The sequence below is a fragment of the Oncorhynchus mykiss genome, chromosome 18, assembly GCF_057628025.1.
Source record: "Oncorhynchus mykiss isolate SJ-2025 chromosome 18, ASM5762802v1, whole genome shotgun sequence".
NCBI lineage: Eukaryota > Metazoa > Chordata > Actinopteri > Salmoniformes > Salmonidae > Oncorhynchus > Oncorhynchus mykiss.
The window spans coordinates 22,532,895-22,540,000 of NC_143039.1; the positions used below are offsets into that span (position 1 = coordinate 22,532,895).

At 40.1% G+C, this 7,106-nt stretch overlaps 1 protein-coding gene across 26 annotated transcripts in view; it reads left to right on the top strand.

Annotated features, from left to right (window-relative positions):
* LOC110495438 (tensin-1) overlaps positions 1–7,106 on the top strand; it is a 244,205-nt gene that overhangs the window by 87,453 nt on the left and 149,646 nt on the right. For 5 of the 26 annotated variants that reach the window (XM_090207779.1, XM_090207787.1, XM_090207792.1 and 2 more), the window contains exon 1: positions 7,047–7,106. This exon is cut by the window's right edge and continues 718 nt beyond it. The exons of 16 other annotated variants lie outside the window; for them this stretch is intronic. The gene's annotated coding sequence lies outside the window, so the exon portion shown is untranslated. Of the gene's footprint in view, positions 1–7,023 lie in introns of those variants that run through there. 5 more of the 26 variants (XM_090207781.1, XM_090207782.1, XM_090207778.1 and 2 more) reach the window with 4 other exon arrangements.

A 7,106-nucleotide genomic window follows, 5' to 3' on the forward strand; every position in this document is an offset into this window, starting at 1 on the left:
GTTTAGTTGCCTGTCTGCACTAATTTGTATAGCTTCACGGTTCGTTCGTTGGATTTGTTGTTTTTGTTAAGCGTTTCATTCATTAAAAGAGAATGTGTGCATACCACGCTGCGCCTTGGTCTCACTCGTATGACATATTTGGGTGTCCCCATAGGAGTCCCCATAGGAGTACCCCTTGAATAATACTTTTTCGTTCCAGGTAGAACCTTTTTGGGTTCCATGAAGAACCCTTTCCACAGAGGGTTCTACATGGAACCCAAAAGGGTTCTCCCTGAAACCAAAAAGGGTTCTCCTTTGGGGACAACCAAAGAACCCTATTGGAACCCTTTTTTCTAATAGTGTATAGTACAGAATTGATTTCTACTGTAGTATTGTACAAAAAGTGCATGAATTATGTATGAAGTATTTCTATCATGATGTATGTACACCATATCTAAACTGCATTCAGACACCTTATTTTGGTACATCATATCCACACTCCATAGTCTGTTGTTTTGAATGGAATGAACAAAGAAATTGTGTTATGAAGGAAGTTATTAGGGGTTCAAGCAGCGTAGCTGGTGAAACCCTGTTGTATTTCTTGGCATTCATTATTATGTTCCTTATTCTGACAATTTGGTGAAAGAAATTGATATGGTAAGGCCCAGGAGGGTGCAACTTTGCATGATGGTAAAGGCCCATGTGCCACACTCTCTCATGGAATGTCATGGAAATTAGCCACACGGTGGAGCAATAACAAGCCATTCAAAATGAAAAGGTTTTAAATGTTATGCCCCTCACCCCATTGGACCTAAAGTCCTGAAATTCGGGACATAGATCCCTATCCTCACAGGGAACACATTAAGCTCAAGGACCCATAAGGTCTGCCATGATGGATTTTCCATCATTTAGAATTTGTGGACAAAAGAAACTTGATATATGGCATCTACAGACCAAGGTCTCTTAACCCTATGTTTTACAGACTATTATGTCAAACAATATGGCATCTACAGACCAAGGTCTCTTAACCCTATGTTTTACAGACTATTATGTCAAACAATATGGCATCTACAGACCAAGGTCTCTTAACGTTATGTTTTACAGACTATTATGTCAAACAATATGGCATCTACAGACCAAGGTCTCTTAACCCTATGTTTTACAAACTATTATGTCAAACAATATGGCATCTACAGACCAAGGTCTCTTAACGTTATGTTTTACAGACTATTATGTCAAACAATATGGCATCTACAGTCCAAGGTCTCTTAACCCTATGTTTTACAGACTATTATGTCAAACAATATGGCATCTACAGTCCAAGGTCTCTTAACCCTATGTTTTACAGACTATTATGTCAAACAATATGGCATCTACAGACCAAGGTCTCTTAACCCTATGTTTTACAGACTATTATGTCAAACAATATGGCATCTACAGACCAAGGTCTCTTAACGTTATGTTTTACAGACTATTATGTCAAACAATATGGCATCTACAGACCAAGGTCTCTTAACCCTATGTTTTACAAACTATTATGTCAAACAATATGGCATCTACAGACCAAGGTCTCTTAACGTTATGTTTTACAGACTATTATGTCAAACAATATGGCATCTACAGTCCAAGGTCTCTTAACCCTATGTTTTACAGACTATTATGTCAAACAATATGGCATCTACAGTCCAAGGTCTCTTAACCCTATGTTTTACAGACTATTATGTCAAACAATATGGCATCTACAGACCAAGGTCTCTTAACGTTATGTTTTACAGACTATTATGTCAAACAATATGGCATCTACAGACCAAGGTCTCTTAACGTTATGTTTTACAGAATATTATGTCAAACAATATGGCATCTACAGACCAAGGTCTCTTAACCCTATGTTTTACAGACTATTATGTCAAACAATATGGCATCTACAGTCCAAGGTCTCTTAACGTTATGTTTTACAGACTATTATGTCAAACAATATGGCATCTACAGACCAAGGTCTCTTAACCCTATGTTTTACAGACTATTATGTCAAACAATATGGCATCTACAGACCAAGGTCTCTTAACCCTATGTTTTACAGACTATTATGTCAAACAATATGGCATCTACAGACCAAGGTCTCTTAACCCTATGTTTTACAGACTATTATGTCAAACAATATGGCATCTACAGTCCAAGGTCTCTTAACCCTATGTTTTACAGACTATTATGTCAAACAATATGGCATCTACAGTCCAAGGTCTCTTAACGTTATGTTTTACAGGCTATTATGTCAAACAATATGGCATCTACAGACCAAGGTCTCTTAACGTTATGTTTTACAGACTATTATGTCAAACAATATGGCATCTACAGTCCAAGGTCTCTTAACCCTATGTTTTACAGACTATTATGTCAAACAATATGGCATCTACAGACCAAGGTCTCTTAACGTTATGTTTTACAGACTATTATGTCAAACAATATGGCATCTACAGACCAAGGTCTCTTAACGTTATGTTTTACAGACTATTATGTCAAACAATATGGCATCTACAGACCAAGGTCTCTTAACCCTATGTTTTACAGACTATTATGTCAAACAATATGGCATCTACAGACCAAGGTCTCTTAACCCTATGTTTTACAGACTATTATGTCAAACAATATGGCATCTACAGACCAAGGTCTCTTAACGTTATGTTTTACAGACTATTATGTCAAACAATATGGCATCTACAGACCAAGGTCTCTTAACGTTATGTTTTACAGACTATTATGTCAAACAATATGGCATCTACAGACCAAGGTCTCTTAACGTTATGTTTTACAGACTATTATGTCAAACAATATGGCATCTACAGACCAAGGTCTCTTAACGTTATGTTTTACAGACTATTATGTCAAACAATATGGCATCTACAGTCCAAGGTCTCTTAACGTTATGTTTTACAGACTATTATGTCAAACAATATGGCATCTACAGTCCAAGGTCTCTTAACGTTATGTTTTACAGACTATTATGTCAAACAATATGGCATCTACAGACCAAGGTCTCTTAACGTTATGTTTTACAGACTATTATGTCAAACAATATGGCATCTACAGTCCAAGGTCTCTTAACGTTATGTTTTACAGACTATTATGTCAAACAATATGGCATCTACAGTCCAAGGTCTCTTAACGTTATGTTTTACAGACTATTATGTCAAACAATATGGCATCTACAGACCAAGGTCTCTTAACGTTATGTTTTACAGACTATTATGTCAAACAATATGGCATCTACAGACCAAGGTCTCTTAACCCTATGTTTTACAGACTATTATGTCAAACAATATGGCATCTACAGTCCAAGGTCTCTTAACCCTATGTTTTACAGACTATTATGTCAAACAATATGGCATCTACAGACCAAGGTCTCTTAACCCTATGTTTTACAGACTATTATGTCAAACAATATGGCATCTACAGTCCAAGGTCTCTTAACGTTATGTTTTACAGACTATTATGTCAAACAATATGGCATCTACAGTCCAAGGTCTCTTAACGTTATGTTTTACAGACTATTATGTCAAACAATATGGCATCTACAGTCCAAGGTCTCTTAACCCTATGTTTTACAGACTATTATGTCAAACAATATGGCATGTACAGTCCAAGGTCTCTTAACGTTATGTTTTACAGACTATTATGTCAAACAATATGGCATCTACAGTCCAAGGTCTCTTAACGTTATGTTTTACAGACTATTATGTCAAACAATATGGCATCTACAGTCCAAGGTCTCTTAACGTTATGTTTTACAGACTATTATGTCAAACAATATGGCATCTACAGTCCAAGGTCTCTTAACGTTATGTTTTACAGACTATTATGTCAAACAATATGGCATCTACAGTCCAAGGTCTCTTAACGTTATGTTTTACAGACTATTATGTCAAACAATATGGCATCTACAGTCCAAGGTCTCTTAACCCTATGTTTTACAGACTATTATGTCAAACAATATGGCATCTACAGTCCAAGGTCTCTTAACGTTATGTTTTACAGACTATTATGTCAAACAATATGGCATCTACAGTCCAAGGTCTCTTAACGTTATGTTTTACAGACTATTATGTCAAACAATATGGCATCTACAGACCAAGGTCTCTTAACCCTATGTTTTACAGACTATTATGTCAAACAATATGGCATCTACAGTCCAAGGTCTCTTAACCCTATGTTTTACAGACTATTATGTCAAACAATATGGCATCTACAGACCAAGGTCTCTTAACGTTATGTTTTACAGACTATTATGTCAAACAATATGGCATCTACAGACCAATAAACTTTCATGTGGGTGTGGTCTGACAAATAAATGCATTTCAATCAAACCAGGATATAGTATTTTCGACCACACTGTGGCGCAATAACGGGCACATGATTATATCTCTTGACTGGTTTGACTCAGTGATGAAATTTGGCACACATGCTCAGGGATATGAGTCTAGCTAAGCTATAAAGTACGGTTCAGTTTGGCCACATAGTAGCGCTGTTGGACCGGAAAAAACATAGATGCTATATACCAATCGGTCCAGTGGTTCTGGAGAAGAAAACGTTTAAAGTAGTCACCATCATTAAAAATGGTCCAAAACACATCAAAAGCAGGTTGGATGTTGAGCACGCGCGTCAATTTGTCCTGATGGTGGCGCTATGGGGCCAAAGCTTATGCAGCTATATTTATTAGTGATATTATTGCTAACAAAAAGGTGATATATGTACACTATATAACTATGCACTGTGTTCTGACATACACACCATATCTGATTACTATATACTGTTTCCATAAACCATGATTCTGATAAGTACAGTGTACCATGTACGTAGTAGCACTGTTGTATTGATTGTTTTATAGCGTAATTATTCAAGTCTAAGTAAAGAAGGGATTTTTACCCCTCTGCTGTGAGACGTGATCACATGTCATATTCATAGGCTTGAAAGGCAGTGGAGGTATGATAGTGTTACTCTCTCTATATATGTCAGTGGAATAATCAGTGTGATTGCCACAGCATTTTCTGGCGGCCTAGAATACACTCTTATTGTGCTGTATTTGTATTATTGAGGAATACACTGGTCCCCCCCGTCTCTCTCTCACACACACTCTCACTCTCTGCTTTGATGTATTGTGATTACGCTGGGCTGGAGTAGTGATGACTGCCTGCGCTGGTGGGAAAGAGAGAGGGTGAGAGAGAAGGAGAGAGAGAGGGATGGGGAGAGAGAGAGAGAGAGAGAGAGAGCGAGAGAGAGAGAGAGAGAGAGAGAGAAAGGGAAGGAGAGTAGGAGAGAGAGGGAGAGACAGAGAGAGATGGGAGGGAGAGAGAGAGAGAGAGAGAGAGAGAGAGAGAGAGAGAGAGAGAGAGGGGGAAGGAAGGAAGGAAGGAAGGAAGGAAGGAAGGAAGGAAGGAAGGAAGGAAGGAAGGAAGGAAGGAAGGAAGGAAGGAAGGAAGGAAGGAAGGAAGGAAGGAAGGAGAGTGTGGGAGAGGGAGAAGGAAGGAGAAAGAGAATGAGAGAGAGAGAGAGAGAGCGAGAGAGAGAGAGAGAGAGAGAAAGGGAAGGAGAGTAGGAGAGAGAGGGAGAGACAGAGAGAGACGGGGAGGGAGAGAGAGAGAGAGAGAGAGAGAGAGAGAGAGAGAGAGAGAGAGAGAGAGAGAGAGAGAAAGGGAAGGAGAGTAGCAGAGAGAGGGAGAGTCAGAGAGAGAGAGAGAGAGAGAGAGAGAGAGAGGGAAGGAAGGAAGGAGTGTGGGAGAGGGAGAAGGAAGGAGAATGAGAGAGAGGAGAGAAGGAGAGTGAGATAGAGAGAGGGAGGGGTGTAAGCAGCACAGAAAAGCGTTCCGCAGTGAAAATGTTCTCCCAGTGAAGCGTAGAGAGACTGCAGCAGAGTGAATGGGGCTGTGCAGCACCTGCAGTTGCTCTCTCTCTCTGTGTGTGTCTGTGTGTGTGTGTGTGTGTATGGGTGTGCGCAAATGTGTGTGATAATCGCTCAGGACACACTGATTCAACACTCCCTCCTTCCCAGCACCTCTCTCTCTCTCTCTTGTCTCTCTCCCCTCTGCTCCCTTGCTCTCTCGCTCTCTCCCTCGACCCAATTCTCCACACACACTACAATCATCTTACCATGTGCCTGCCTTGTAACGGCTTTTCACCGTGACGGATGTTTGTGTGTGTGTGTGTGCCCACCATTTGTCTGCTCTGTATTCTCCAACACTCTCTCTCTTTCTCTCCTTTCTGTCTCTCTCAGTCTCTCAGTCTCTCTCTCTCTCTCTCTCTCTCTCTCTCTCTGTCTCTTTCTATGTTTGTGCTCTGCATTCCTCTTCCCTTCTTCATCTTCTCTTATTACTCACTTATCATCTCTCACTTATCATCTCTGATTGCTCTCTCTTCCTCTTGCCGTATCTCTCTCTCTCTCTCTCTCTCTCTCTCTCTCTGTCTCTCTCTGTCTCTCTCTCTCTGTCTCTCTTTCTGTCTCTCAGTCTCTCTCTCTCGCTCTGTCTATCTCTCTCTCTCTCTGTCTCTCTTTCTCTCTGTCTCTCAGTCTCTCTCTCTCTCTCTCTCTCTTGCTCTGTCTATCTCGCTCTCTCAATTCAATTAAATTCAATTACATTTAAAATTAATTTGCTTTATTGGCATAACGTAACAATGTACATATTGCTAAAGCTTACTTTGGAGATTTACAATATTAACATCATTAATAATAATAATCAATACTGTCAACGGGACAACAGTAACTACAATAACCAAGTCTCTCTCTCTCTCAATCTCTCTCTTTCTTAACCACACGCACATGCTACCTCCCCCTCCATGATTCTTTATCACTGTTATTGTGTCTCTTTCTTAACCTCACACACAAACCAATGCACGTAAGCACACACGCATACAGTAACCTCCACAAACACATTCTCTCTCTCTTATTTCTCCCGCTTTTTGTCTCTCTCCATACCGTTCTGTACCCAAACCTCCCTCCCTTCTGCCTCTCCTCTCTTTTACTCCTCCCTCTCCCTCCCTCGCTCCCCCTCCTCCCTCCCCGGGCTGGCTGAGTAAGTGCTGCAGCATCCTCACAGCGGAGTGTGTATGTGAGAGGAGTGTGTGAGTGGTTAACATCG